Source organism: Diplotaxodon limnothrissa, linkage group LG15 (assembly GCF_057381915.1).
Source record: "Diplotaxodon limnothrissa isolate DT_005_m linkage group LG15, D_limnothrissa_male_GT1.1, whole genome shotgun sequence".
Lineage (NCBI taxonomy): Eukaryota > Metazoa > Chordata > Actinopteri > Cichliformes > Cichlidae > Diplotaxodon > Diplotaxodon limnothrissa.
In genome coordinates this window covers 2354358-2370475 of record NC_140610.1, presented here as the reverse complement: position 1 = coordinate 2370475, position 16118 = coordinate 2354358, and the positions used below count along the sequence as shown (strand labels likewise).

Here is a 16118-nt window from a genome sequence, read left to right as displayed (position 1 = left end):
CCCATTTCCCTTGTGTTTTGTGCTTTTGCAGCAATTTTCTATTTGCTCGTCTTTTCTTAAGTTGCAGTCCATTTGACCAATTCCAAAGAAAAAGGGAAAATTATTGTAAAATTTCTTAAGCACCCTGTGATGATGTGTAATTCACTTTGCAAAAGTGGTCTTGAGCATACTTGCCAACCTTGACACCTCAGAATTAGGGAGACATTCAAAGGGGGGGGGGGTTTGCGGTCAATGTGGGCCGGGTCCTCCGATAGATGGGAGGCCGGAAGTGAGCGACTGTGACGGTCTAGCCTTCGGAATTATGTCACGAGCTCGCTCAGTGGAGTGAAACTCAGCCGTCTGCTCCTCGCTATCTAAAATACAACAGGACGCTGGAGTAAACTCGACCGTCTCACAGTTTTCTGTTTGACGTTTATTCAGCTGTGTGAAAACTAGAACTTTAATCTCAGCCAAACGATTTACTCGGGAACAAATAAAACACTGGAAAAAGTTCAACAATAACATTTTTAAGTTATCTAAGTGACTTATATCACGTATACATAGACCGCGGGGGTTTGAAAACGATGTGCCGGGAGTTCGCTGTTCTCGCTGGCTCAGATGTTTGAAGTTTACACAGCTACATTCTCGCCTGAAAATATGCTAAAAGTTCATTTTGCGACCCAGAAAGAGAAATAAGAGCAATATTAAAACTAAGTAGCTGCTGCCATTGTTGGAAACTGGAATTGGCTGGGCCGCGCTATGAATTCTGGGATATGGTTTTTCATTTTTGTTGTCCAGGTGGAAAATCAGGAGAAATTCAGGATTCTCCCAGAAAAATCGGGAGGGTTGGCATGTATAGTCTTCAGTGAAATTTCTTCAGGATTTCTACACTACAATGGGAAAGTACAAGAGGAAAAAAAAGAGACCTCTACTCATGCTGGGCTATAGGAGGACAGCATGAGAACAGGAAACAAAAAAAACCCCCTCCTCTGCACAGAAAGCACATAAATGTCCACAGTACAACATTATGGAGCACGTGACCAGCAACAGGGCTGGGTAGGAGGTGAGGAGTAATCCCAGGCAACACAGCAGCCATCCTGCCACCAGCGCAGGCCCAGACCCGCCTCGTGTTCCCAGGAGGCAACAAGCATCGAAGGCATATTATTTTGGAATTCCTTTTAAATACAATGTATTTCATTCATTTAAAAGAGTGTTTGGACTATATATGATTTATTTTTACAAGCATCCTGTTGTATTGTGACGAGAGCTGTAGGAGCGAGTGAACGTGGTCGTGATCGGTAGCAGGACTGAGACAAGTTGCGACAGTAAGAACGACAAATTTGTGCAGTTGTGTATGTATGAACTGCAGTATCTGCTCGACAGTCTTTGTCGATGTGCACGTTTTCAAACTGTCTGTGAGAAGCTGGGGAGATTTCTCTGTGCAAAATCCACCGAGCAGCTGCTCACTTTCGTTTTAGCTCAGGAGCCCACACCATCTTGGAGATGTCAGCTGATCACTCTGCATTTCTTCACACATAAATGATTCTGTACAGAAAACATTTCCTCCACTCTCTGGAAACATGAGACTACAGGGCCTATGGAAGCAGTATAAAAACAACGTCTGTAACGAGTCGAAGTTTGACATCAAAAAGACGTCCACAACAACCACACTGTGGCCTGTACACGGAGGTCGCATGGAGGACAACGGCAGACGTTCAGTAGTCACCTGGTGTTACAAAACATCCCCTTCAGTGGAGCGAAATCCGACGTCCAAAGAATGACAAATAAAAGAAGCCATCCTGACGGCACTTTTCAATGGGTTAACCCTGACTTATGAACTGTTCATGCATAAAATGCACCTAATTCAACTCAGTGTTGTGTCTGTGTAAGAACTTAGCAATGAACCAGTGTTAAATTGTGTCTTTAGGCACTTTGTCACTGCCATCTGTCGCAAAAACCCATCATTTGCTCCCATGAAAATGCCAAATATAACACAAATATATATATTTATATATAGAGAGATATTTATATATATTGACACATTTTAATATTAAAGTCTAGAGTACTACAAGTCCTTCTTCTCTGCAGAATTGTTTGTTGACCTGATAGTTCAGGTCATGCAGGTCTTGCAGCAGTGAAGCTCGCCTGAATCGGCATCTGTGTCAACGCCGGTCAAATGTTCTATTTTTGCAGTTCAATGTTAGCCTAGCAGGGTCTTTTTCCCCGTCTCACTTTACAGAAAGTGGTAAACCATGAGCCGAGGTAGATCTGGAAAAGAAATAAATAAATAAATAAACGGTCCTGTTGAGAAAGAGCGTTAAAAATACTCCTCTGTCCTCCCTCGGCTGCAGTCAGATGGATATGTGGAGAGAGGAGACACAGGAAGAAGACAGAAGACCTGAAATAGCCTAAAGCAACCAGGGAAAGAGACCTGCCTCCGCCTTCTGCTAATTCCCCTCTGTCCTTGACTGTGTGTGTGTGTGTGTGTGTGTGTGTGTGTGTGTGTGTGTGTGTGGTCATGTGAGATTGTATAGAACTAGATGCATGCGTGTTTACTCTCTCCCATAATTTCTTATCCTTCCATTTCCTCGCTTCCTCCCAATTTGATTTAAATAAAAGCCACCCAGTTAAATTGAAGTGTCAGAATGAAAATCCAAAATGTGTTTAAGTGAAACAGGATTTTTATGAGTAAACATTTTGTCCCCGCACCCTCTCACTCATGTTTATTCATTTATGGCGCAGCTATGAAGTAATGTTTCGTTTTGGTTGCTTGCACTATTCATTAGCCAGCGTATTGCCCGAGGTGTAGCCACTTATAATAGTCGTGGAGCTGTGTTGGCAGCTATGATATTGACAGAAGCATATGGATTTCATTTCGTATTCATCTCGCCAACCCCGGAGAAAAAAGATCCGCGAGAGAGTGTGTCTTCATGGGGCGCTGAGACAAAATCATGTTTCCGTGAGAGAAAGTAAGTAAGAAGGAGGGGAAACAATGAGGTGGAGAGTGTGGAGGTGTGTGCGTCTGCGTCTTAGATCTCTATTCCATCCTATCTGTTTTGTGGGAAATTGTTTCAGAGACAGCACCATTTCTGGACACTATCATCACTCAAGCTGCCCAAGGTCTCGGGTGTGAGATGTTGCCATACATCAAGGTATTGTTGATCAATATTGATTGATCTGTGTAACTCCGGGGAATATCGGTGCCCATCTCTGCTTCTCACCCGACTCCGTTTATGTAATTAATATGGAAGACGAGTAGCAAGTCAGCCATAACTTTTTCACCTTGCAGAAAGCCCCAGTAAATCACAAGCGGGGGACACGAGACGAAGCGAGCAGGCGGGTTGTTGTAGTCTTGCTCCGAGCTGCGTGAGAACAAGCTCACATTTTCCCAGATCATGTTTGGGTCACGTCAGTCTGTTCACCACACATTTTTCAAAGCAGGGAGGCCGGCTATGTTTCCATGTGAAGGAATGTGGTCAAGGTCCTGTTTGGTTTGAGGTTCTGGCGAGGATTTCGTCCGCTCGCCATTTGCCATCAGACAAATCAATTATAATCACAATTCTCTCAGTTACACAACTCTGTTTGACTTTGCTCATAACCCAACAACAACCAAACCTCGACCTTCCCCACACAATAGCGCTGAGGCTGCCAGTATGCTTTCATCAAAACTGCTTGTCAGATGATGTTGTGTGATGGTGGCAAAGTCAGCAGGGTTTGAACGTACACAACTGTTACACAGCTATTTTGTTTGTACACTTCCTACACACTATTTTACTCAAACTTGAGTGTTCTGGGGCCTGATCCACAGAAGCAATTTACAAACAAATTGTGCCAACTTCCAATTCACGAGCGATGCCTCTTGCAGATTGTGGATTAATTCACGAGTTCCTCACTCAGCTCCTTTTGATCATTTAAAAGTGCCAAAGTTAACACGAGAGAAGGCGATCTCTGTAGCCAAAACCATTCTTTTCCACTCATCTTCGCCCTTAAAGGATGTTGTGCTGCTTATTGTATTATCATTAAGCACAGCTACGAGGCTTCATCTGTAACTCTTGTCACGGCTGAGCAGCCGGTGGGTTTGTGGAGCGGACCGGACACAGGAGAGACGAACTGAGGTTTAAACAAAAGCGGCTGATACAAAAAACCCAGAAAGACGAGACGAGGCGAAGTGAAACTAAAGTAAAACCTAAACTGAGACTGAACTAAATTATGAAAAACATGACGTGAGACATAACATGAAAACTTAACAGGAGCATGTAAAACCTTGAAAGTGAAGTAACTTTAACCTGACATGAGCATGAACCTGAACAGTTTAAAGCAAAACCTCTGAGAAGTAAACAGACAGAGACTTAAATACACAGCAGGGTGATGAGAGGAGTGGAAACACCCGGAAACACAGCTGACACGAATGAACCCGACGCCACAGGGGAAGTAAAACTAAACACACTGAACATGGAGACACCAGAACCTTCACAATAAAACAGGAAACATGGAGAGATGTAGACATGACAACACAAGCTGGACAACAGGATGTGGAACACACAGCCTGGGAACACAAGCAGAGACATGGGAACAGATAATAATAATAATGGATACTTTATTGATCCCCATGGGGAAATTACTTGTTTTTCTCTGCATTTGACCCATTCACTCAGTGAAGCAGTGGGCAGCCCACTAAGCAGGCGCCCGGGGAGCAGTGTGTAGGGACGGTACCTTGCTCAGGGGTACCTCAGGGTAGCCGGTGGATTCGAACCGCCGACCTTCCGATCATGGGGTGACCACTTTACCTACTGAGCTATCCCTGCCCCCATATAAGGGAGTAAAACAAAGACAAGACTTACACAGAAGACAGGAAAGACTCATAAATCAGACTAAAACAACTTCAGACAAACTAATATTAACACTACAACTTAACATTATCTCATAGTAAATCAAAAAATACAAAATAACTCAGCTACCCCCTTAACTAAGAATAACATACGAACCTTACATAATTTTAACATAAGAAATCAAAAATAGAGAATAAATAGAAAATAAACTGAAGACGCCCTGACATCTCACACGTTCATGGACAAACACGGTTTTGTTTCCTGCAAATAAAATCAAAATTCTTTTGATTTCTTCATAATATGCAAGAAGATGTTATTATCTTCAAGTGGACACGATATAAAACACTACATGTATCAAGCATGTACGAGTTTATTATGTTGTATCTCTCCATGCCTTTTACTCAGGTGCAATGAAACTTAAGCAGAGTTTGCTTTTTGTTTTGCAAGTGATGCAATCAGCTGGCAGAGCGTTTGTCCACGAGATGCGATCAGCATTATTTTACGTAAAAGCTGACTGAGCGGCTCACTCTAGATCCCCGACCTGACGAGGAAAAATTAAACACAGTTCAGCTTGTCGGGGCACCGGGCTCAAATGATGTCTCGTCTCCACGGTCCTCATTTATAAAGTGTCCTAAAACCCCAGCAGCGCGACAACCCAGACCATCCATTTCAGTCCAGCTAGCCAACAACGAACAGAGAAAGAGTCTGTCCTCGGTTTGTAACATAACGCTCGCTGCTGCCCCTGAAACAACTTTGTTGTTTTAGTCATCTTATATTCTACTGAGTTATTTTCTGTCTGCAGTTTGTTAACAAAACCTAATGCAGCAGCATTTCGGTAACTAACCGAGCGAGGTCATATTCAATACTTGGACAAGATGGTGCTGCACATGTTCTAAAAGCGGTAACTTTAAATGCACATTTAAAAAAAATCAATTTAAAATCTTAAAGGAGGGGCAAGAGGTCTAAGCAGGGTGGCACACAGACCTCTGTAGTGACGCAGGTAAAAATCAAAATACCCACAAAATACGCTCATCATCATTATCGCTTCTAAAACAAATTTTTTAGGTATAATGAGACAAAAATAAACAAATACAGAAAAAATAACTGAAAGTACTGTACAGGACTGATCTCACCAGGACTGATCTCACCTGTCACTTTTTAGGAGACCTGAAATTAAAATCTCGTAAAAGTGACGGCCATAACAGTCGGGGGGGGGGGGGGGGGGGGAGCAAGGCTCAATTAGTTAGTGTTGTGAAATCCTAAATGGCCACTCACTCAACTTTAATTCGTTAAGTCTGTTGCTGTACTTGTTTTGCTTTTTATTTCTCAAAAAGTCAACAAAGGACATGTCGCCATCCAACATAGGCTCAAGACCACATAATCATAAAAGCTTCATCTCACACATCCAGCCAAACCCTATAACAGCAGCTGTTTATTGACTAAAACTCATCAGAGCTTAAACGTGTTATTTTATAGCAGTTTTAAGCTGGTTGTTTAGCTTAAGTGAAGTTCTCGTAGCAGCTGCTGTATTTCATCTAAAGAGGTCAGTGACTTGGAACTAAATAGTTTTGGTGTAGAAGATACGTGACCGGTCACAGAAGTGTTATTTCAGGCTATATTTGACCAATATCCTGTTACGTCTTGGACTTCACTTATTGTTGAAGACTTTAGCAGAAAGCAAGCATTTTTTAAAACATCATGTATGTACATATGTCATGGACAAATACGGCTGAAAAGTTGCATTATGGGAAATGTAAGATGCGGGTTTTTAAAAGCTAGTAGGCAGTCCTCCTGTGTGTGTGTGTGTGTGTGTGTGTGTGTGTGTGTGTGTGCTCCTGCTGAGCTAAAATATTCTCATTTCAAGCCTTAAAAGCAGAAACTCTGCTTTCCTAAAGTAGTAAAAAAAATCGAATGTTTCTTTTTTCTTCAGTCTTCGGTTTGTGAAGGTGATCTTTTATCAAGTTCACCCTGATGTCAGGAAAGTATTTAATAATTCAATTATTCTCCTGCAAATTTTATGCTGCCTAATGCAAAGTGTGGATATGCTAAGTATGAATGGATCCTGTCTGATATAATTCCAACAGCACCTGTTTAGCTGCTGAATCAGCCCAATGCCAGCAGTCATCGCTTCTCTAAGTACAGCTGCAAACCGTTCTGACTGAATCACGTACTGGTGGTCGATGTTAAGTCTGCATCTATTCATCTCTTTACTCAGTCTTAAGAACCTATTATGAAACAGTCAAATTGTGGAGACAGTAATCGTGTGTAAATAATACTTATGCTTCTGAAATCTGATACATTTCCTCATTATGGCTACTGTGTTAATAAAGTCTACTTGTATACATCAAAGACTGGGCTGAATGCACAATCTCATTTTTTAAAGGTAAACGTCAGGTTAGGTGTAAATGTTTGTCACATTTCTGGACGATGCCTGCTTGACATGTCTTTGACCGCCATGATGCAAATGTGACACGTAGTCCAAAGCAATAACATGCCTCCCATTTGCATTGCTGACATGCAAGCTTGTGGAAAAGATGTTGACTACAATAATAAATAATCCATGATTGCAGTTTACATCCACCCAGTAAAATATAAATGAACTCGGGCATGTACTCCAAAGCTGCCGTTTCAAATCATGCCGAATGTCTTCAAACGCATTGTGTTACATATTCAAATGTGTGGATTTTGTATGTTTGTTGTTGTAGCTCAGGACTACTTGATCAAGGATCTGAATTTTTTTTGCACTCAGTTGAAGCTCTGACCTCTTTTCTGTGTGGAAGTGAGAAAGGAACTGGCTCATGGATTCCTCCTTTGGGCTCTAAATTCACTATATTATTATTTCTTACTTTGCGATTTGCTTAAAAATCTCATGTAAATAGCACGTAAATCCGATTCATATTACACATCCAGTCATCCACCCATTCACACATTCACACACTGGTGATGGCAGCTACATTGTAGCCACAGCCACCCTGGGGCGCACTGACAGAGTGGCTGTGGCTACAATGTAGCTGCCATCACCAGTGTGTGAATGTGTGAATGGGTGGATGACTGGATATGTAAAGTGCTTTGGGGTCCTTAGGGACTAGTAAAGCGCTATATAAATACAGGCCATTTACCATTTTTTTTTACAATGAATGTTCATGCAACCTTCTGCTGGTAAACCTTGAGGCCTTGAGGCCTGACTTGTAAGCAGTGCTGTGGACCAAGAGCAGCACTCAAATGTATCTGCTAGCAGAGCAGGACTTGAATCACACGGCCTGTTGTCTTTCACGTATTTGAAAAGATACCGTTTATTTCACTGGTGTAAATCAGAAGCTCCACAGGGCTCTGCTAAGCTATTTGATAGTGTTTCCATCTGATAAAACATGAGTCAGTGTGTGATAAAGACTAAGTACATCTCCCTCGTGACTTTCACTCTTATGTTGTAGCTCCAATGTCAGGTTCAGGTCTGTTTACTACTACAGTGGCAGAGCTAACCCAGGGGGTCAAATATGAACTTTAAAAATAGTTGCAGCTCCCACCTACTGGGACACCTCATCAGACCGGTACTTACATATAGTGCCTTGCATTTCTAACTGAGCACTTTTTCACTACAAGCCACATTCACCCTTTCATACAACAAAATCCACAGGAGGTAAGAAAGGAGGAGCCAGACATTTATAACCTTACTTGACACCTTCTGGTAGCATCCAGTGAGCTTCTTTGCCCCGGGCTTTGCCTCATGGGCTATATGCACATTACCCTCTACTGCCAGGGGTTGTTGGGGCCCTACGGCACATCGTGACATGTTGTTGTTCTCTGGCAGTTTTGAAAAACAAATATTTTTATGTCCAGTCTTTGTCTTCAGTTAAATAACTTTAGTTTTACGTCTTTTATGTATTCATTTACTGTCGCTCGGGGTTGTTTTGTGACTGTTTTCCTGACTGCCGGTGTCAGACAGGTAGCTCATGTATCTCGACACATGGTGTGGGTGTGGAAATATTAGCAAGCTTTCTGTGAGTAGGAAACACGATACCCTGGAAACAAGAACATCCACGGTGATCATTTTTTCCAGAAATCAATCTGAAAACCACTGAACTGCATCAACCGGTTAGCTAATTGTGCTTTGATATGGAGATCCTCTTGCTCGGTAGCTACCACAATAAACACACCATGATTTGCATGTATAGATTTTCTCCCAGCACTGTGACGGTCGTGTCTCATGTTCTTGTTCGGGGGAAGAAAGAAAAAGAAGACTATTCATAGCAGCCTCATGGTTTTCGTCTATCACAAAGCTCTAGGGAGGCTGTTCGCGGCATTTAGGCTTTGGGGAGTTGGAAAAAGGGTCTCAAGTGAGGATGATGCATTGGATGAAAAGCAAAAACAAAAAGTGGCCATGTGCTTCAAAAGACAAAGAGGTCATATACAGTTTATAATTAACAGCTACTTGACATTTGAAGATTTGAATCCAGCACTGCCACTTCATCCCTTACACCCACAGTCAGACACATCGAGGATTTATCTAATAACGCTTCCAATTTGTGATGAATTATTTGCTGTCACATGAGAGACAGTTGTGGGTGAGTCATCTAATTTTGAGTTGTAATATTTTTCCTCCCAACGGTTCTGATAAAAAATTGAAGCACCTATGTGAGATAATAAAGCCACAGTTGTTGTCTTCAGTGTGTGGCTACCTCCTAACTCAGTGTTCAGAACAATACCAAAAAAAAAAAGACACGACAGGCAGCAAGTAAATAAATAAATATCATCCAAGAATAAGTAAATCAACTTTAAGGTGTTTGCCAGGAATCAATGCAGCACCCACTCGTCCCCTCATGAACCAACGAGCTTGTTGATGTGCAGTTCCTCGTGTCCTGCAGCCACCACGGTGCATCTGAAACACCCATTTGCATTTATGGATTTTCTGTGAGTGCCCTGTATCTGTGTGTGTCATGCTCTAACTTGGGGAAAATGGAATCTCTATTCATAGTCTTTATCCATTTCATCTCCACCTCGGTCTTGTCTGAGGGCCTTCGGAGTCGGTCTCCCTCACGCCGAAATGACTCCTATGTGCAGGCATCTCTCAGGGCGCTTTAAACGTGACTTTAAACGCTGCGATTTAATTTCATTTAGCGCTTTACGTTCATACTTAAAGGGTTAAACTGAGGAGATTTGCAGTAAATTGAAAGTGGGCCTAGATGTGAATAATATGCAAATAATATTATGCAAAATTATTATCAAGCAGCAGATGAAATGATTACAATATTTTGAATGAATTCTGCTGTTTACCTCAACACTTCCATTAACTCTGGTAGAATAAATTATATCTGGTGATATAGAGGTGATGTTAGTGAGCTTTTTCTCTCGTAAAAGCAAAATATGAAAACACTCAACACTCAAAAAAGCCTCAGGCTATTAGAAGTAATCTTTAGCAATTATCATTTATCTGATTGTAATGTTACATCTAAACTTTGTATGGAAGCAGGATCTCAGTAAAGGCTCCCGCCCCTGACTGCCACCCAACCCACAACAACAAACCCGTGCAGCCCCTCCAGCATGGGATGGGCCCAACAGGAGGCTCAGTCAGCCCATGGGACTGGGCTGGGGCTCCAGGCCTGGCTCCAGAGTGGGACCCTGATAATCCTTTCCTCGGCAGGGTGAACTTGTCCTTTGTCTACATAAGTGTACACAATGCTGCCCTTTGACCCGAACAGTGGAAAAAGTGGATAGACTGATGGAAGGAAAATCAATGAGAGTGACCAGAAGTGCTTTTGTAGACCAATAATTTATTTTTTCTATGGCAACAAAGCATGTGTACATAAGCCTTTAGACACTGATATAATACCAAATCATAAAGCACACATCTTGGCAGGTACTGGCACTTGTTTAACGACGGACTTGTTACTGATGGCAACATTTTCATTCTACTTTCTCTCTTACAGAACAACAGTATTAGCTACCCTTGATGGATAACAGCACTCTTATTAAACATGCAATTTTCCCAGTTATTAGCAGAGGGCAAAACATGTAGGTGCTATGTAACACGTGGTTATCACTTGATGAAGTAACTTGCCTAACATCAAACTTTAGCCAGTTTACAAGGACTTTGCAGCTAGCTAGAAGTGGACGTTTCATGCCTACCTGTGGCGATGACACCTTGAATGAAACCTTCAAACCAGGAGTTTGTGTTTATTCCATGTGGTTAGTGAAGTGCGTCACATGCTCACAGGCTTGGTTCCACTTTATCAAGACAAAATAATTATATAAGGTTAAGTAGTCTACTTTTTATCTTACCTGATCCACACTAGGTGTAATTAAATTTTTCATATGTAATCCAAATCCAACTCTTCCGACTACTCGTCTACAGAAAACAAACAAAAAACACCTAATACAACATTTATATACATGCTTACACCGACACCACATGTGCAGTTTTCAAACCAGCACTTACTTTGTGTCATATTTTGAGCCCCGAGCTTCTGCTACTGTTCCAGTAGCTTTCAAGAGTGAAAAACAAAAATTGCCTGATTATTGAGTAAACAGCATGCGAGTTTACTCGAAACAGTTTTTAGGTCAGAAACATAGTGTTTAGAGCGCTCATGAAGGCAGGGACACACGGCCCACCTTCATCCCGAATTTGTAGCTTTAAGACTGTTTTCAGAAATGGGGAAAAACGAGTTGAATTTTTCTCTTTCATGTCTCATACACTGCTCCAGCTACAATTCTGAGGCAAATAGGAAGACTTCCCAAAGTGTCGTGTGAAAATATAGGACAGGTGTGTCTGTGCATGTCCGACTGAAAGAATCACCAGTTTGATGGACGCGAGCTACGTGAACAGATGTGCTTTTTAACATGGAAGAACAAAAAAGCCATTTGCTGCTTGATGTAGGCCTATTGATGCATCACACGAGGTTTGATTTTGGCATGTGTGCACATTTGAAAAGTGTGGAAGAAGCTGTAATTTCATGCAATTATTCAGCACATGTGAGAGTCACTTGGCAGCATTAGGAAATGTGGAAGAAAGTGTCCTCAACCAAATTGGTGTCAAGGTATTAATTTGACTCTGCAGCACACTTTTACTCTGAAGTGCATTTGTGACGAATTGCAAAGTGCAGCATTTGGAATCCATCAATAATTTGCTACTATGGGTGCTTTTCTCTTTTGGGTTTGAAACCCTGCTCACATAAGGAAACTTGTCTATAAAGAGTGTGTGCAAGTGTTATAAAGTGGGGATGGGGTAGTTCTCGTCAATGCAAATCACTCCCCGCCTGCCATCTAGCTCCAGCTGGCGTGATGCTCTGGCATATTGGCAAGTGAGGCGGGCGGGTCGATAAGGATTTTAACCGCATCTTAAAATGGGTAATGGTGGCCTTTATGTGTGTCATTGTCACTTACCCAAAAGTCACGGCTCCTAAGCGCCACCATCCATCACCTGCCTGCCTGCCACATGCCTCTTTCTGCCTAACTGATTCACTTAAGCTCTGTTTGTTTGTTTGCTCTCAAAGTCACTTTCATTTATGATCGAGCTGGGCATGGGTTACGATTGCTCGCAGTGCTTTACGGCACAGAAATAGACAGACAGGGGCGGGTAACTTGCTCCGAAATTGCTCACCCGCGCTAAAGCCTGTCACATTGGATATTACGCTTGTATGAAACTATTTTTGTACCCTTTCTTCCCAACAAAAAGGTGAAAAAAAACTATGTTGTCTCTGAAGCTAGCTTGCTTCAGTCTGACTCTTAAGCCTGCAGTGAATCTAAGCTAGCATGAAAGGCTTCAGCTGGAATGCTTTTATAAATAAAACAACTTTAACATGAACAACTCAGCTAAGGGAAATAAGATCTAAGAGTGATTCACAGTCACTCACTTTACTTCTCAGGGCAGTTTTTCCCCTTCTTACTTTCTTTCTTTTTTTTTAAACCACAGACATTTAAGCATATTTTAATGATCTGTGCCGTGGAAGAACAAGGAGTCGAGTCTAAGCTAACACTGTAAGGATTGGGCTTTTGAAATGAATTCATGCTGTTGGTCCTTGATTAAAAAAATATGTTGCTGTTCGGGTACTTTGCCTTCTAGGTGAGACCCAGCATACATTGTCAGTGCCAAGTGGCTGCCCTTGAAATACTGCAGAGTGTGCTTCACCTGTTCAACAAAAGTTGCAAATATATGTTTTCACTGCATAATAGCTACAGGCTTTGGGAATGGGGATGATAACAACAAAAAATCTGATTTTAATTGACTCTTATTACACTGTAACACATTTCCACACAGAATTTATGGCTACATCTATAACAAGTGTAAGGACTCTTTTACTTGTGTGTCGGCTTCGAGACTATTGGACAATCAGTTGCCATAAACTTGGCAGCGGTGCCAAGATGGGATCACAAAACGTTAAAGTCCTCCTGGGTTTGTTCCATCCATTCGTTTTCTTCCACTTATCCAATTCCCAGCTGCCTTTAGGCTAGCGTGCACGCTGGACTAGTGCAGTCGCAGGGCCAAAACACAGAGGCAGGCGACCATTCACTGATTAGCTGGACATTTATGAAATTTGCAAAATGTTTACATGTATGTAAAAGAAGTTGGCACTGTGTATTCTAAGGGATGCATGCACGCTGGGTCCAAAATGCTCCATTTTTCCCATAACGGCGAGACTTGACGTCGCCTGCACGATTAATGAGGGATTTTGAGACCTCTGCATAGATCAATAAAGAAGTGGTTTGCCATCAATCAGGAAAGTCTCGGCATTTCTCCAAGAGCATGGTGAGTAGACACTTCATTTTTTAGCACATCAGAATGAAATTGTGCTAATAAGGTAACACAGGTAAGGCCCCAGTGAGGATCGAACTCACGACCCCTGGTTTACAAGACCAGTGCTCTAACCGCTGAGCTATGGAGCCTACACTCTGATGATGAGGTGGACCAAAGACCTCTGTGAGGACCAATATGCACAGGTAAAAGCTGCATGAGCAGAGACCACCGACGTCTGATGCACATCCAGTCACTGTGTTCTATAGTCAAAGCTGAAATATGACAGAAACCGCTCAGTTTCAGAAAAGAGCTTCACGGGTTCCTCGTGGCAGGCGGAGTTGGAGGATATCCAACAGTGAACAGCAGCTTGACATTTCCAACACTTCAATTTGTCATTTTTAACCTCAGATTTGACATTTGTCAAAATAAAAAATATATGAAATGTGAATTTGCACCATTAACTGAAATGTTCTTACAATAAACCTTTAAATATTTTTCAGTTACATTTAGATAATTTCTGCCTTTTTTGTGTGTTTTGTAAAGTATTTAGTATTTTGTAATGTTGTTGAGTACTACTATCATCATTGTTATTATAATTACTATCAATATAAAATGTATAACAGTCACAAATGGTAATTAAACAGCCAGCAAAAGCCTTATAGCTCATTATTAGCCTAGCCATCGTCCTGTCACATAGACATGTAGCATTAGCAGGCTAGCAGCAAGTGCTGGATCCTAAGACTTCTTGTTTCACTGTGACGAGGCAGCTGGTAAATGCAAAAAACCCAAATAAATAAAAATGCAGGGCTACAAAGCGATATATTAAATACTGCTGTAGATACAAAAGAGGCGCCTGCTTTCCCTTTCAGTTATACTCAGAGAATATAAAAGAGACAAATTGTTAAAACGTTCCAGTAAAAACTTTACATGTTAGCTGTGCGCAGGATTCAGTGTCCTACATATGTGCAGGATATTCACTACAGTGACTACGGCTCACTGAAGTACTTGGTTGTGTACTTCTGTACTGCCACGTATACAGTGACCCGTGCATTATATAAACTACAGTAAAAATATCCACAAGTTGCTTTGCAAATCTTCACGGTTGGATTAACGAGGTGTCACTCTGTGATTCCTGATGGAGAGAGAAGAGAGCAGCCTGTTGGAGGGTGATGGATGCTCACCACAGCAACCCCACTGAGGAGCTGTAACCAAACCACGGTGGAAAAAACACATTTTAATGCTACTATTAATGCCACCATCACGAGAAAATAAAAGAGTGTAGCTCACACAGGAGTTAAACTGATGTATATGATTTTGGGCCTCATAAACAGGCTTTAGCCAGGCCTTGCTATTAAATGTGTTACACCAGTCTGGCTCGTGACTCACTGTCGTTATTCTTACTGGATATCATAAAAAGTCTTGAAGTAAAGCATTATTCAGAGGTCAAACACATGTTGGGCAGCTGTGCAAATGTGTGTCATTCAGGACAGAAAGGCTCCATTACAAAAAGTTAGCATGAAATATACTTCATTAGAGCTTCATTCCCAGTGTACCAGAAGGAAGTTGGCAGAGCTGTTTCATCTTCATGTATATTTACAAAGCTTTGGCAAGCTTCCCACTCATTTTAGTGGCTAGCTGAGCAACTGTGAGAAGCTCAAGAGAATGGATGGCAGACTTTAGTCGGGGAAGAAATGCTCGTTAAGCCAAACTATGTTGTCATGGTTAATTAAATACCCACTCATTTTTGAAGTTTGTTTTTGCTTGCGGTTCGACCCTTCCTGTCATGAAGACGCCACAGCGGTGAGAGCCGGACCGGGGTCATCGCTGCCGTTCTCTTCACTCTGACTGATGTATTTGATTAACTGGCATTACCTTCAGACTTTCTCAGGTCAGTGGTAAACCTCGGAGGGGTGGGGTCGAACAAACAAAGGTTCTGGCTTTCATCTCTTGTCCCAATATTGTGATGGAAAGCTTAAAGGCTCGCTTTGAATAAGCGCGTGTGAGGCAGAGCAAAAACAGATCCAAACCACCTGGTGATTTTCAGGATATTAACAGCCTGGCAAACACAATGTCTAATTCGATTGTTTCTGAGTCAGTGTGAAGTGCGAGGAAAAGGAAAACAAGAGAAAAGCACTTGAATGGTGGAGGACGACGCAGTCACCTCGCGTCCAGCCTGCTGGAGGAAAGAACTTCACGAGTATTTTGTTTTCATCTAAGGCAGAGCACTGTCATAGTCACTTGGTAGACACGCGTGCATGTGCGTGCGTTCTTCAGCTAGGATTTCAATGTGTGTGTGCGTGACGACGTGCTTGTTACAAGGCACTCTCATTTACATATAGAGCACCGGGCCCTCAGGAGCTAAGTGGACTTTAACAGTGAGATAGCTTTGCTATTTATTGCTTTTCATGCTGCAGTGAATACCTGAGAGACGCAACTTCTCAAACGTGGCAGTGAAATCCATACACAAATGACCAACAGCCATCACTGTTCTCCAGTAAGTGCCTCTGCACTCTGAAAAAGACAGCAAGGAAGCTGTTAGACATACAGTTCACCAATATCTATAAGCTGCATCCCCGCTACCG

The 16118-nt window shown here is 42.0% G+C and overlaps 1 non-coding gene across 1 annotated transcript; it reads right to left on the bottom strand.

Annotated features, from left to right (window-relative positions):
* Positions 1-13612: 13612 nt before the first annotated feature.
* On the bottom strand, positions 13613-13685 carry trnat-ugu (transfer RNA threonine (anticodon UGU)). Its single transcript has one exon. It is a non-coding gene; the product is annotated as a tRNA-Thr (tRNA).
* Between the last annotated feature and the right edge of the window lie 2433 nt (positions 13686-16118).